The 17,017-nt window shown below is 48.1% G+C and overlaps 1 protein-coding gene and 1 non-coding gene across 3 annotated transcripts in view; one reads left to right on the forward strand and one right to left on the reverse strand.

The window, feature by feature from the left end:
* Nucleotides 1-17,017, forward strand: part of nbl1 (NBL1, DAN family BMP antagonist) — a 47,176-nt gene that overhangs the window by 12,874 nt on the left and 17,285 nt on the right. The window lies entirely within an intron of this gene.
* On the reverse strand, nt 10,196-10,355 carry LOC119951090. The gene has a single exon (XR_005457494.1). It is a non-coding gene; the product is annotated as a U1 spliceosomal RNA (small nuclear RNA).

Here is a 17,017-nt window from a genome sequence, read left to right on the forward strand (position 1 = left end):
ACTGTCGATCAATGAGTCGAGCGCCATATCCCGTTCGTACGAGGGCATCTTTCAGCATCTGTAGGTGTCTGTTGCGCTCCTCCTTGTCTGAGCAGATCCTGTGTATACGGAGGGCTTGTCCATAGGGGATGGCTTCTTTAATGTGTTTCGGGTGAAAGCTGGAGAAGTGGAGCATCGTGAGATTATCTGTGGGCTTGCGGTAAAGCGAGGTGCTGAGGTGACCGTCCTTGATGGAGACGAGTGTGTCCAAGAATGGAACTGAATTTGGAGAATAGTCCATGGTGAGTTTGATGGTGGGATGGAACTTATTGATGTCATCGTGTAGTCGTTTCAGTGATGTCTCGCCGTGGGTCCAAAGGAAAAAAATGTCATCGATGTATCTGGTGTATAGCATCGGTTGAAAGTCCAGTGTGGTGAGGAAGTCCTGTTCAAACTTGTGCATGAAGATGTTGGCATATTGAGGTGCAAATTTGGTCCCCATGGCTGTTCCGTGCGTCTGGATGAAGAATTTGTTGTCGAAGGTGAAGACGTTGTGGTCTAGAATGAAACGGATGAGTTGCAGAATTGCGTCTGGAGATTGGCAGTTGTCGGTGTTGAGGACTGAGGCTGTTGCAGCAATGCCGTCGTCATGGGGGATGCTGGTGTAGAGTGCCGAGACATCCATTGTGACGAGGAATGTTCCTGGTTCAACTGGTCCATGGGTGCTGAGTTTCTGTAGGAAGTCCGTCGTGTCGCGACAGAAGCTGGGTGTACCTTGTACGATGGGTTTCAAGATGCCCTCGATGTGGCCAGAGAGGTTCTCACACAGGGTCCCATTGCCTGAAACGATAGGACGGCCTGGTGTGTTGGCCTTGTGTATTTTCGGGAGGCAGTAGAGATCTCCAATGCGGGGATTACGTGGGATGAGAGCACGTAGGGTGTTCTGAAGGTCTGGATCTAAGGTCTTGATCAGTCTGCTGAGTTGGCGGATGTGTTCCTTGGTTGGATCTGCGGGTAACTGCCTGTAGTGTTCCTGGTTGTCGAGTTGTCGGTATACTTCTTTGCAGTAGTCTGTTCTGTTCAGTATGACGGTGGCCCCTCCTTTGTCTGCTGGTTTGATGACGATGTTGCGGTTGGTCTTGAGAGTGCGGATGGCGTTGCGTTGTGCTTGGGTGACGTTTGAGGCTGCCTTGTGATTGCGAGTGATGAATCTGGCATTGACACGACTTCTGACGGCTTGAGCATACATGTCGAGTCTAGGGCAGCGGCCTTCCGGAGGGGTCCAATTTGACTCTTTCCTTTTCGGTTGCTGCACTGCAGATCTCGCGGTCTGCTGTTCCGGTTCATTGGTCGTGTCCCTGGGTTCGCTGTCGGCCTCTTGGGGTCTGTGGAAGAATTCCCGGAGCCTCATTCGCCTGATGAATGTCACAATGGATGTCTCGGCACTCTACACCAGCATCCCCCATGACGACGGCATTGCTGCAACAGCCTCAGTCCTCAACACCGACAACTGCCAATCTCCAGACGCAATTCTGCAACTCATCCGTTTCATTCTAGACCACAACGTCTTCACCTTCGACAACAAATTCTTCATCCAGACGCACGGAACAGCCATGGGGACCAAATTTGCACCTCAATATGCCAACATCTTCATGCACAAGTTTGAACAGGACTTCCTCACCACACAGGACTTTCAACCGATGCTATACACCAGATACATCGATGACATTTTTTTCCTTTGGACCCACGGCGAGACATCACTGAAACGACTACACGATGACATCAATAAGTTCCATCCCACCATCAAACTCACCATGGACTATTCTCCAAATTCAGTTCCATTCTTGGACACACTCGTCTCCATCAAGGACGGTCACCTCAGCACCTCGCTTTACCGCAAGCCCACAGATAATCTCACGATGCTCCACTTCTCCAGCTTTCACCCGAAACACATTAAAGAAGCCATCCCCTATGGACAAGCCCTCCGTATACACAGGATCTGCTCAGACAAGGAGGAGCGCAACAGACACCTACAGATGCTGAAAGATGCCCTCGTACGAACGGGATATGGCGCTCGACTCATTGATCGACAGTTCCACCGCGCCACAGCAAAAAACCGCACCGACCTCCTCAGAAGACAAACACGGGACACCACTGACAGAGTACCCTTCGTCGTCCAGTACTTTCCTGGGGCGGAGAAACTACGACATCTTCTTCGCAGCCTCCAACACATCATCAGCGAGGATGGACATCTTGCCAAGGTCATCCCCACCCCCCCACTACTGGCCTTCAAACAACCGCGCAACCTCACACAAACCACTGTTTGCAGCAAATTACCCAGCCTTCAGAACAGCAACCACAACACCACAAAACCCTGCCAGGGTAATCTCTGCAAGACATGCCAGATCATCGACATGGACACCACCATTACACGTGGAAACACCACCCACCAGGTACGCGGCGCATACTCGTGCGACTCGACCAATGTAGTCTACCTCATACGCTGCAGGAAAGGATGTCCCGAAGCGTGGTACATTGGCGAGACCATGCAGACACTGCGACAACGAATAAACGGGCATCGTGCGACTATCAACAGGCAGGACTGTTCCCTTCCAGTTGGGGAACACTTCAGCAGTCAAGGACATTCAGCCTCTGATCTCCGGGTCAGCATTCTACAAGGAGGCCTTCAGGAGACGCGACAACGCAAATTGCTGAGCAAAAACTTATAGCTAAGTTCCGCACGCATGAATGCGGACTCAACCGGGATCTGGGATTCATGTCGCATTACATTCGGCCCCCACCAACAAGCCTGGACTTGCAGAGGCCTACCGACTGAACTGGCTTGGGACAATTCACACCTCTTTAACCTGGAGTTACCTCTCTCTCTGCATCTTTGATGATTTGATTGCCTGCAGGTGCTCGCATTCCGGGGCATCTCTGACTGTGTCTATATAAACATTTCTGGAACAAGCCTTTCCATTCACCTGAAGAAGGAGCCGTGCTCCGAAAGCTCGTGTTTGAAACAAACCTGTTGGACTTTAACCTGGTGTTGTAAGACTTCTTACTGTGCTCACCCCAGTCCAACGCCGGCATCTCCACATCATATTCAAACGTAGAGGAAGGAAAGCAGTGGTTGTGTTTGGTGCTTCCGTTTGCAACTGAAATGATGCCTACATGGCATCAATGAGCTATTGGTAGCATAACCTTCAGCAGCCTTTCCCTTACTCCCTGAACCATTCTCTATGTTTAAGGACCTTCTCAAAATTTCCTCAAAATTAAGCTTTTAATTGTCTCTTAGCTTCTCTAGTACTGCTCTCTTCTGATTATGCACCTCGGGATGTCCTCTATTTAAAGGTGCTGTTTAAATGTAAGTTTATGATGTGCACCGTGGGCCTGAGTTGGCTGGGCTGACAGATTTGCCAGACAGTTTAGTCTGCCGTGCACAGTGGCAGCAGCATGTCCCATCTACAGGATGCGTACCAGCACCCCTCAAACCCGCAACCACTACCACCTATAAAGGGACAAGGGCAGCAGATATATGGGAACACCACCACCTGGAAGTTCCCCATCCAAGCCACTCACCATTCTGCCGTTCCATCACTGTCGCTGGGTAAAAATCCTGGAATCCTAACAGCACCGTGGGTGTACCTACATTGCAGGGACTGCATTGATTCGAAAAGGTAGCTCACCACAACCTTCTCAAGGGCAATTAGTGATGGACAACAAATGCTGGCGTAGCCAGCGGCGCCCAAATTCCATAAACAAATAAAAAAAACTTGCCGTGAACACCATCCCCTCTTCAACCCAGCAACGGTGTCAACTTTTGTGCATTTTCTGTTAAGTTCCTTGGGATGTTACAGGCACTATAGAAATAATTTTTCAAAAAGATTCTCCTTTCAAACTGGTGTCATTGACTAAGATTAGGCTCGGTATCCACACTTTGATCAAGAAGTTCTGTGGAATTTTTATTTTCTACACAAGACTTTGGTGCTTTAGGGGAGTCTTTGAGACCCCTCCCTGAGGTTTTTGGCTCCACCGGGGGGGGCACCTCATTCGAATACTGCGTTTAATCATAGAACTTACAGTGCAGACAAGGGGGCCATCCGGTCCATCGAGTCCGCACCAGCCCCCAGAAACAGCACCCCACCCTAGCCCACGCCTCCACCCCATCCCTGCAACCCAGCAACCCCACCCAATCTTTTGGACACAAAGGGAAATTTATCATAGCCAATCCACCTAACCTGCACACAGCGCCGGCCCTAGGGTTGCTGGCGCCCCGGGCAAGCTGAACTTCGGCGCCCTTCGGGGGGGCGGGGGCGGGCTGGAGGGGGGGCCGGAGTGACCACCGGCGAGCCTGGATCCGTCCGCCATGTTTGTGCGCGGCGGCCTGAGGGAGGGCGGCCACCGCGCATGCGCTGGTTGGCACCGGCCCAACTGCGCATGCGCGGGACCCGAGTCTTTTACGCGGCGCCCCTAGCACATGGCGCCCCGGGCGACTGCCCGAGTTGCCGGTACCTTGAGCCGGCCCTGCCTGCACATCTTTGGACTGTGGGCGGAAACCAGAGCGCCCGGAGGAAACCCACGCAGACACGGGGAGAAGGTGCAGACTCCGCACAGGCAGTGACTCAAGCAGGGAATGGAACCTGGGACCCTGGAGTTGTGAAGCAACCGCGCTAACCACTGTGCTGCCCCTGGGTTCTGGGCGTTGGCTCTGGGATTGGAATTGTCAGGGCTTGTTGCACCCAAAATAAGGAAACTCGAAGTTGTATAAAGCTGTTTGTGTTGTAGAGTGAGGGGGGGGGGGGGGACCTCTTGTTTTTTTTCTCTGAAACTGGGCTTGAAACCAAGGATTGAGTTGCTGTTGTGTAGCTTCACTTCCAAACTATCCAAGTCTTTGGCTGCTGTACAACTCCCAGCTCGTTCCATGTATGAGTCACGTCCCCAGTGGGTGACTCATGATGGAGCTCCGTGGTTGCCCGATCCATTCCGGGCTGAACTTGGCCTTCTTGGAAACAACTGGTGCAATGGGACGGTCAGTCTCACTGAGGTGGTAGGTTGCCCCAGCTCATCTGACCAAGGTCTAGCGAGGCTGCACTCTGAACCCCCCCCGGGACGACGTGTGGACGCCTGCTGTGAAGTAAGAAAGCACCCCAAAGATTTGATGATCCTCCTTTAGCATGTTGGGATGCAATGTTGTGTACGAAATAAAAATGCACTTTATTGAGGCGGCACCAGGGCCACACGCTGTGCTTGGAGTCAAACGTGACAGCATTAAGATTGGAGCTTGTCCCGGCAGACTCCCCAGTGCACGGGGAGGAGCCAAAAAAGCTTTGGATGAAAAACAATACTTGCATTAAAATGCAAAAAAAATCCAAAAACGCTGTGCAAGATTTGTAAGGAGAAATCTTGCTTTAATTTGATTTTTGAACAGATAGAAATTCAGTCTAATATATGGTGATAAATGCAGATTAGGAAATTAAATTTTAATATAGGGAACAAAATGCACACTAAAATGAACTGTAGCAAATGAATCAGGTCAAGATCACACAGACTACTAAATGGTTCTGATTACACAGTTTCGTATTGTGCGACCGCTGTAACCCAGCCCTGTGCTTGGAGCTTGATGTTCAGTGTTATCGTCTAATACCTGTTTGCAAAACATTTATTTAACCAGGTTTCTGAGGTCAGGCAGCAGCATTTTCATTCGGAGCAGCACAGTGCCTCAGGACACGAGGCAGGAGCTGCTCACATCTATCTGGCTGCCGACAGCAAGTTAATTCTCATGAGCGAGAAATCGAGCACCAGCTTCAAAATCAGCAACATGAGCCCAGCTCCAGCCCTATATGGGACATTGGAGATCCAATCTGCTCCATGGAGTTAGTTGCCCCGCTAATCATCCCAAATATAGGACTCTCTTGAGTTGGCACACTGGTGTCTTGAATTGCTGCTTTTTCCTACAACCCTAACAGAAATGGATATTGTGCAAAGTCTGCCTGTCTTTAATGCAAGTCCAGGATAAGATTAATTATTGGCCATGATCATCATTAATTTTCTTAGCCAATTTTTAAGTGGACAGGGTATCAACATTTCTAAACCAGACATTGAAAGTTTGCTTATTTAAAATAATCAAAACCTATTTCCTTTCATTTTGATAGGGGATCATTTTTTTTTGCTTTAGTTTGTATTTTTTTTTTAAATTTAGATTAGCCAATTATTTTTTTTTTCCAATTAAAGGGCAATTTAGCGTGGCCAATCCACCTACTCTGCACATTTTTGGGTTGTGGGGGCGAAACCCACGCAGACACGGGGAGAACGTGCAAACTCCACACGAACAGTGACCCAGAGCCGGGATCGAACCTGGGACCTCAGCGCCGTGAGGCGGTTGTGCTAACCACTAGGCTACCGTGCTGCCCTTTAGTTTGTATTTTTGATGAATTTCGAAGCAAACATCTGCCCATAAATCCTGACCCCTTTCCTTCGCCGTTTGGGCCTTGGCATAAAATGGCGGCTCAGTACTGCCTCACTCCCAGTACTGATCAACCTGAGTTACTGGGGCCAACCTAATTATCGCTCAGACACATGACACCCTGCAGAACAAATCCCGTGCACAGAAACAACGTTTCTCACATTTCCTCTTATCAATTTACTTTTTATTCCCCCCCTCTTTGTGTCTTCGCCAACCATTTCTCCAAAAACTCAAATGTGTCTCATGAGCATTTTTCTCAAGTTTGCTGGAGATCACCCAAATCAATTCGCAGCAGATGTCCACATAAAATCCTGCAAATGGATTGGGGATGATTTGATTGCCAGCCTCTGATGTTTGAATGTGCTGTGAACTTCCAGCAAAGGCACCTCTTGCTTGCAGGTGGCGAGTGCCCCATTACTCAGCTCATGATGGTTGATGAGAAAAGAGGCACTTGCAATATGGAGTGTGAAGGGGACGTTTAGACACGTGTGCCTTGGGACTCCTCAGCAGCCAGCAGATAACAAAGTAATGTGACAGAGATAGACAGCTGCTGAAAGTTTGGGCCTTTTGGGAGTGTAATCATGTTCTTTGAGTGAAGCTCCTTTTTCAGATGTTCTCTGGCTCCAGTTAGCACAACAAAATTAGAATCCAAGTGGGTTGTAATGACCAACAGTCACTCCCTTCTTTGCATTGGATTTGCGTAGCCCCTCATTTTGTGATCTCTATACCGTGACTATGATCCTGTAGCCCATCACAACAATCAATCTCCCATTCTTCACTATGCTCTTTCATCCTTGTTCTTCACTCTGTCCCACACCTGCTATCAGTCCCTGCCCTGTTTCCTGACCGAGTGGACAGTTTCTATCTCTTCAGCATACTAGATCCCCACTGGGTGCTCCACCTGGGGAACACAAAGGGTTCATTATATGGGGCCCCAAGGAGCAACCACTGCCCAGTTGTAGAGATGCGTTCAGTGACTGTATTGGAGCAAATGCATTGATGTCACTTGCTGTTCCAAAGTGTTGTGTTGTGTTTCCCGATCTGTTCCAGTTGTAAACTGAATATGCAAACAGGAACTGGCTATCATCATTGACAAACGCAGGTGAAGGTTAAAATATTCAGCGCAGGGCATTGTCAAGAATGAAAAGGAGAAGCTGGGGTAAATTAGGTGGTGATTAGTTGACTCCAAGCTGGTACTTCGAAAGCCCGTAAACTATATGAGGAAGGAATAACTAAGGAAGATGAAGGATTCCTCAATTTGAAGGTCTCAGGAAAGTATATAGGAGTCAGTACAATCAGAATGAGTGCAGGACGGACAGAATGAGTGCAGGGTGTTGAATGGGCGAAAAGAGAATGGCTAATCTATTAAGTGAACAGGTTAAATAGGTGTGTTAGTAACTGATACTGCAGGTTATGTCTGTCAGCGATGATCATGTTGAATGGCCGAGCAGGCTTGACACGTCTACTCCTGTGCTTATTCCTCGTGTTTAGGGCAGCACGGCAGCACAAGTGGATAGCACTGTGGCTTCACAGCGCTAAGGTCCCTGGTTCGATTCCCCGCTGGGTCACTGTCTGCGGATTCTGCACGTTCTCCATGTGTCTGAGTGGGTTTCCTCCGGGTGCTCCGGTTTCCTCCCAACAGTCCAAAGACGTGCAGGTTAGGTGGATTGGCCATGATAAATTGCCCTTAGTGACCAAAAAGGTTTGGAGGGGTTACTGGGTTATGGGGATAGGGTGGAAAGGAGGGCTTAAGTGGGTCGGTGCAGACTCGATGGGCTGAATGGCCTCCTTCTGCACTGTATGTTCTATGTATGTTACTCTATGTATGTTTATTATCTCCCAAATGTTATTTGTGGTTTATCTTTCATTAATACTTCTTACCCCATTTCACAGAAACCGAAAAAAAAAGCCATTCAGCCCCTCGAGCTTGTTCTGCCACTCAATTTGATCATGATCTGTACCTCAATTCTATTTAAGAACTCCCAGGAGACTGGTTGAGTTCAAGTCCCAGATTTATTTTTGAACTGATTCATTTTGAAATAGTTGGGTGAACATTTGGGTTGACCAAAGTGATTGATCTGGTGCTGTGGAACGATAACAACCTTCACCTTTGTCAGTGTTACCGTCAGCTGAAATGATGTGTGAGGAAGGAGCTCTTATCGCAGTGGTGTGCGTGAGGTCCCATGGAGTAGATTTTAACCATTGAAGTGCCAGAGCTGCTTGATAGTGTCAGAGAGAGAGGCCTGCTCCATTTCAAGGGCAAAGCCTCACTAACACATAAATAACAAGACCCACATCTGAACGGGAGGCCCAATGTAACTCTCCATTGGATGGCCAAGCAGCCAATCCAGCCTGAGAAAGGACAGGTGAGTGTGCGGGGAGGGAAGCCTGCAGTGCCAGGGGGCTGACATCGTTCAGGCGGAGGTGGCATCCGGCACCCCTCTATCACAAGAATAATTTGAGCACTTCTTCTTCAAGGGGCTGCTTTCCTGCCAGGCTTTGCTGAGCAGCTCGTCCACAGAGAGGCCACTCTGTCCAGCCGGTAGTAAGGATACTGGGGTCCTATGCATGTCTCAGGATCACGATTTTCATAGATCAACGAGACGCCAGCCTAACTCTGGTGGGTACCACAGGAAAATTGGTGGTGCCACTAGAATGAGATGGTAAATCCACCCCTTGCGTTTCAGTTCCACTCCTGTCCATTTCCTGCCTGTGAATTGTTCCAAATGGAAATGAAATCCCATTCACAGACTAGGGCAGCTCAATTCATGTTGTGCATTGATTATATTCGCACTGAACGTTGAATAAATACAAACTTGGACATCGGTAAAATGTTATTTGTCCAGAGCTCTCCCATTGTCTCTCGAGTAGGAATTAGTGAGAAAGTGAGACATTTTGAAAGGAACAGTCCAGAAGGGGCTCCACTAAATGATACAATGCAACATGTTGCCATGCTAAGGATTGTGAGAAAATATTGTTCCCTTCTAATTGGAGCTTTTGTGTACACAAAGGGGTGGGTAATGTGTGTAGATGCATATATATATCGTCAAATTATAGAATGCCTAAGGTGCAGAAGGAGAGGAGGAGGCCATTAGGCCCATCGAGTCTGCACCGATGCTCCGAAAGAGCACCCATACCAAAAATATTCAGGGGCGGTAGCCATAATTCCTGCAGTTTTGGGGGAGGGGTGGAACTGTTTGTATAAGGACAGCAGGCCAGGGTTTACATAGCATTTACTCACACACACACATTCGCATACACATTCTCACATACACATTGGGCGGGATTCTCCGTTTTGCCGGCGCCCGGGGGTTTTGCCGACAGCGTGGGGCTGTCGCACAATGGGAAACCCCATCGACCGACCGGCGAAACGGAGAATCCCGCCGGCGGATCGAGGCAAAAACGTGGCGCGGTGGGGTGGAGAATTCAGCCCATTGACACACACTCGCGCACACACAAAATATATTTATTAGTGTCACAAGTAGGCTTACATTAACACTGCAATGAAGTTACTGTGAAAACCCCTAGTCGCCACACTCCGGTGCCTGCTCGGGTACACGGAAGGAGAATTCAGAATGTCCAAATTACCTAAAAGCATGTCTTTCGGGACTTGTGGGAGGAAACCGGAGCACCTGGAGGAAACCCACACAGGCACGGGGAGAATGTGCAGACTCCGCACAGACAGTGACCCAAGCCAGGATTCAAATCTGGGTCCCTGGTGCTGTGAAGCAACAATGCTAACCACTGTGCTACCGTGCCACCCTTGAACACAGTCCCTCACTACCACAAATTTTGCAGTCGAGTATCCCGCATTTGGGGACATCGCAGGCGTCAGCCGAAGTGCAATGGAATAACCTCGTCCTGGGCGAACCACCTTCTTTCACATGCACACATACTGACATTGATACATGCAAACACACACTCATACACTCACACAGACACACACACACTCAGACACAAACTCACACATATACACAGACACAAACCCATACACATTCGAAGAATAAAGAACAATAAAAAGCACAGCACAAGAACAGGCCCTTCGTTCCTCCAAACCAGCGCCAACTAACCTAAAACCCTTGCGGGGTCCATATCCCTCTTTTCCCATCCTATTCATGTATTTGTCAGGACGCCCCTTAAACATCACTATCGTCCCTGCTTCCACCACCTCCTCCGGCAGCGAGTTCCAGGCACCTACTACCCTCTGTGTAAAAAACTTCCCTCGCACATCTCCTCTAAACTTTGCTCCTCGCACTTTAAACTTATATCCCCATGTAATTGACTCTTCCAGCCTGGGAGAAAGCTTCTGACTATCCACTTTATCCATGCCCCTCATAATTTTGTAGACTGCTATTTGGTCACCCCCTCTACCGTTGTCATACCAGTGAGAACAAACCAAGTTTAACCAACCTCTCCTCATATCCATACTAGGCAACATCCTGGTGGATCTTTCCTGTACCCTCTCCAAAGCCTCCACATCCTTCTGGTAGTGTGGCGACCAGAATTGAACACTATATTCCAAGTGTGGCCTAACTAAGGTTCTATACAGCTGCAACATGACTTGCCAATTTTTATACTCAGTGCCCCAGCTGATGAAGGCAAGCATGCCGTATGCCTTCTTGACTACCTTCTCCACCTGCACTGCCACTTTCAGTGACCTGTGGACCTGTACACCCAGATCCCTCTGCCTGTCAATACCCTTAAGGGTTCTGCCATTTAATGTATATTTCCCACCTGTATTAGACTTTCCAAAATGCATATCCTCACATTTGTCCGTATTAAACTCCATCTGCCATCTCTCCGCCCAAGTCTCCAACCGATCTGTATCCTGCCGTATCCTCTGACAGTCCTCATCGCTATCTGCAATTTCACCAACCTTTGTGTCATCTGCAAACTTACTAATCAGACCAGTTATATTTTCCTCCAAATCATTTATATATACTACAAACAGCAAAGGCCCACATACTGATTCCTACGGAACACCACTAGTTACAGCCCTCCATTCAGAAAAGTCGCCTTCCACTGCTACCCTCTGTCTTCTATGACTGAGTCCAATCTGTATCCATCTTGCCAGCTCACCTTGATTTGATTTGATTTATTGTCACATGTACTGAAGTGCAGTGAAAAGTATTTTCTGCGGCCGAGGAATGTACACAGTACGTACATAGTGGACACAAGAATAATCAACAGGGAACATTGACAAATGGTACATGGACAAACAGTGATTGGTTACAGTGCTGAATAAGGGGTCAAACATAGCAAATACATGAGCAAGAGCAGCATAGGGTGTCGTGAATAGTATTCTTACAGGGTACAGATCAGTCCGAGGGGGAGTTGTTGAGGAGTTTTGTAGTTGTGGGGAAGAAGCTGTTCCTGTGTCTGGATGTGCGAGTCTTCAGACTTTTGTGCCTTCTGCCTGATGGAAGGGTCTGTAAGAAGGCAATGCCTGGGTGGGAGGAGTCTCTGATAATGCTGTCTGCCTTCCTGAGGCAGCGGGAGGTGCAGACAGAATCAATGTGAGGGTGGCAAGCTTGTGTGATGCATTGGGCTGAGTTCACCACATTCTGCAGTTTCTTGTGATCTTGGAGTGAGCAGTTGCCATACCAAGCTGTGATGCAGCAGGATAGGATGCTCTCTATCGCACATCTGTAGAAGTTTGTGAGAGTCGATGCAGACATGCCTAATTTGTTTAGCTTCCGCAGGAAGTAGAGACATTGTTGGACTTTCTTGACTGTTACATCAATGTGATCGGACCAGGACAGACTGTTGGTGATGGTGACCCTCAGGAACTTAAAGCTATCGACCATCTCCACTTCGGAGCCATTGATGTAGACAGGGGTGTGTGTCGTGCTACGCTTCCTGAAGTTGATGATCAGTTCCTTGGTCTTTCCAACATTTAGAGAGAGGTTGTTTTCGGTACACCGTGCAACCAAGTGATTTATCTCCCTCCTGTAGTCTGATTCGCCGTTGTTTGAGATGCAGCCCACCACAGTCGTATCATCCGCAAACTTATACATTGAGTTGGAGTTAAATCTTGTCACACAGTCGTGTGTGTGTATAGGGAGTACAGTAGAAGACTGAGCACACATCCTTGCGGGTCTCTGGTGTTGAGAACTATTGTGGAGGAGGTGCTGTTATCTATCCTGACAGATTGCTGTCTGTTGGTTAGGAAGTTGAGGATCCAGCTGCACAGGGAGGGGTCAAGCCCAAGATTGTGGAGTTTGTTGGGATAATGGTGTTGAAGGCGGAGCTGTAGTCTATGAACAGCAGTCTTACATTGGTGTCCTTATTGTTGAGGTGTTCGAGTGTTGATTGCAGAGCTAGTGAGATAGCGTCTGCTGTGGACCGGTTGCGGTGATAGGCATACTGCAATGAATCGAGACCTCTGATCCCGTGTGACTTCACCTTCTGTACCAGTCTGCCATGAGGGACCTTGTCAAAGGCCTTACTGAAGTCCATGTAGACAACATCCACTGCCCTACCCTCATCAATCATCTTGGTTACTTCCTTGAAAAACTCAATCAGATTAATGAGACACGACCTCCCCTTCACAAATCCATGCTGCCTCTCGCTAATACATTCACTTGCTTCAAACTGGGAGTAAATCCTGTCTCAAAGAATCCTCTCCAATAATTTCCCTACCACTGACATAAGGCTCACCGGCCTGTAATTTCCTGGATTATCCTTGCTACCCTTCTTAAAATAAAGGAACAACATTAGCTATTTTCCAGTCCGTTGGGACCTCACCTGTAGCCAGTGAGGATACAAAGATTTCTGTCAAGACCCCAGCAATTTACCCCCTTGCCTCCATCAGTATTCTGGGGTAGAGCCCATCAGGCCCTGGGGACTTAAAAAAAAGAAATTTAGAGTGCCCAATTATTGTTTACCAATTAAGGGGCAATTTATTGTGGCCAAACCACCTAACCTGGAAATCTTTGGGTTGTGGGGGTGAAACCCACGCAGACACGGGGAGAGTATGCAAACTCCACACAGATAGTGACCCGGGGTCAGGATTGAACCTAGGTCCTCAGTGCCGTAGGCAGCAGTGCTAACAATTGCGCCACAGTGTCGCCCTAGGCCTGGCGACTTAAATACCATAATGTTTTTCAAGACGCCCAATACCTCCTCCTTTTTGATCTCAATCTGACCCAGACTATTGACACACCCTCCCCCAGACCCATCATCCATCAAATCCTTCTCTTTGGTGAATATTGATGCAAAGTACTCATTTAGTACCTCGCCCATTTCCTTTGGCATAGATTCCCTCCCCCATCCTGGAATGGGCCAACCCTTTCCCTGGCTAACTACCTACTCTTTATATACGTATAAAAAGCCTTGGGATTTTCCTTAATCCTGTTTGCCAATGACTTTAGCTCTCTTGACTCTTTGATTATGTTCCTTCCTACTTTCCTTATATTCCTCACGGGCTTCGGCTGTTCCCAGCCTTCTAGCCCTAACAAATGTTTCCTTTTTCTTCTTGACTAGGCTCACAATATTTCCCGTTATCCAAAGTTCCTGAAACTTGCCATACTTATCCTTCTTCCTCATGGGAACATGACGGTCCTGAATTCCTGTCAACTGACATTTGAAAACCTCACACATGCCAGATGTTGATTTACCCTCAAACATCCGTCCCCAATCTAGATTCTTCAGTTCTTTCCTAATGTTGTTATAATTAGCATTCTTCCAATTTTTACTTTTTTTTTTAAATTTAGAGTACCCAATTATTTTTTCCAATTAAGGGGCAATTTAGTGTGGCCAATCCACCTATCCTGCACATCTTTTGGGTTGTGGGGGCGAAACCCACGCAGACACGGGGAGAATGTGCAAACTCCACACGGACAGTGACCCAGGGCCGGGATTCAAACCCGGGTCCTCAGCGCCGTAGGCAACAATGAGCATTCTTCCAATTTAGCACCTTCATCTGAGGACTACTCTTATCTTTATCCAACAGTACCGTATAACTTACAGAATTATGGTCACTGTTCCCGAAATGCTCACCTTCTGAAACGCTCACACATACATACTCAAACATACACACATAGAACATACAGTGCAGAAGGAGGCCATTTGGCCCATCGATTCTGCACCGACCCACTTAAGCCCTCACTTCCACCCTATCCCAGTAACCCAATAAGCCCTCCTAACATTTTTTGGACACTAAGGGCAATTTAGCATGGCCAATCCACTTAACCTACATGTATTTGGACTGTGGGAAGAAACCGGAGCACCCGGAGGAAACCCACGCAGACACGGGTAGAACATGCAGACTCACAGTCAGTGACCCAAGCCGGGAATCGAACCTGGGACCCTGGTGCCGTGAAGCCACATTGCTACCCACTGTGCTGCCGTGCTGCCCACACATGCACACACGCATACACAAACTCATTCCTGACAGACTCACACAAACACTCACACGCACTCATACATTCTCACTTTCACACACACACACAAACACACATAATCACACAGGCGCACACCCCATAGACACACACACACTCACACATATACACACACTCCCTCACACACACATCCTCTCTCACACACACCCCTCCTCTCTCTCACACACCCTTACACACACCCTCTCTGTCTGACACACACACCCTCTCACACGTACAGTTGTTTTTAAATTTAGAGTATCCAAATCATTCTTTCAATTAAGGGGCAATTTAGCATGGCCAATCCACTTATCCTGCACATCTTTTGGGTTTTGGGGGCAAAACCCACGCAAACACGGGGAGAATGTGCAAACTCCACACAGACAGTGTCCCAGAGCTGGATCGAACCTGGGACCTCAGCACCGTGAGGCAGCCGTGCTAACGAGTTGCGCCACCGTGCTGCCCTCTCACATGCACAGTTACATACACACCCTCTCACGCACACCCTCTCTCTCACACACACACCCTCTCTCACACACGCACCCTCTTACACACACACTCTCTCACACACACCCGTACACTCACACCCTCTCTCTCTGACACACACACCCTCACTCACACACACTGACACACATACCCTCTCACACACACCCTCATACACACCCTCTCTCTCTGACACACACACCCTCACTCACACACACTGACACACATACCCTCTCACACACACCCTCATACGCACCCTCTCTCTCTGACACACACACCCTCACTCACACACACTGACACACATACCCTCTCACACACACCCTCATACGCACCCTCTCTCTCTGACACACACACGCTCTCACACACACACCCTCTCTCACACACACTTACACACATACCCTCTCACACACACCCTCACACACTCTCTCTCACACACTCATTCTCTCACACACACTTACACACATACCCTCTCACACACACTCTCTCTCACACACTCACATTCTCTCACACACACCCTTAAACACACACCCTCTCTCTCTCACACACACACTCTCACACACACCCTCTCTCGCACACATACACAGTGAAACACTTACACACACTGTCGCATCACACACACCCTCTAACACACACACACACACATATATGTCTCCTTCTAAAACTGTGAGAATGGAGTTTTCCTTGTCAGCAAAAACATGTTGCTGAAAAATGTTGCCAAACAACTGGAAAGTTCAAATTTGTGTCTTGCAGCCAAATCTGCTGCTTCCATCAGGCCAAGTTGATTAGATAGACCTCAGAGTTTATATAACCTTTTAAAACAGGCCAAAATAATCAAAGCAAACACATTTTTAAATGAGCAATAGCCGAGTGAAGGAATTAACTTGATCTGTCAGAATAAAATAGGTCAGTTATAGGACAGTACAAAGATAACAGCGCGGGAGGTGGCAAATCAGCTCATTGAGTCTGTTGGTTCTCTGTAAAACCTCCTTAGCCAGTTCCATACCCCTGCCTTTTCCCCCCTGGCCCTGAAAATGGCTTCTCTTCAGAAAATGATCCAATTCCCTTTTTGACAAGCCAGGATTGAATTTGCCTCCACCACATTTTCAGGCAGTGCATTCTGGATGCTAACCACTTGCTATGTAAAGTAGTTTCCCCTCATTTCGTCATTGCTTCTTTTGCCAATTACCTTCGATCTGTACCCTCTGGTTCTTGACTCATTTGCCAATGGGAACAGTTTCTCCCCATATTCTCTATCCAGGTCCCTCATGATTCTGTAAACCTCTAACAAATCTCTCCTGGCCTATCCCTAACGGGAACAGCCCCAGCTTCGTCAGTCTATCCTTGTAAAAACAGTCTCTCTTCCCTGGAACCACACTCTTGTAAATCTTTTGTTGGATTCCCCCCCTGCTGCCTTCACACCCATCCTAAATTGTGGTGCCCAGTTTGAATGTGTGATGAGGCAAAGGCTACTCCATTCAGTGCCCACATAGTTGAAATGTTAAACAGTGTGGTAGTCACCACTAGCTGTATTATATGTATTACGGTGAGACACATATACTCGAGGTACATGGGTAAATCCCTGCCTGCTTGCTCCGCCCAGTAGGCGGTGTATAAATGTGTGTGCTCGCCGGTGCTGCAGCCATTCTGGTTCCAGCTACAGGAGGCAAAGCATCTTTGCTCAATAAAGCTTCGATTATTCCACTGCTCTCGT

Source organism: Scyliorhinus canicula, chromosome 16, assembly GCF_902713615.1.
Source record: "Scyliorhinus canicula chromosome 16, sScyCan1.1, whole genome shotgun sequence".
Classification (NCBI taxonomy): Eukaryota; Metazoa; Chordata; class Chondrichthyes; order Carcharhiniformes; family Scyliorhinidae; genus Scyliorhinus; species Scyliorhinus canicula.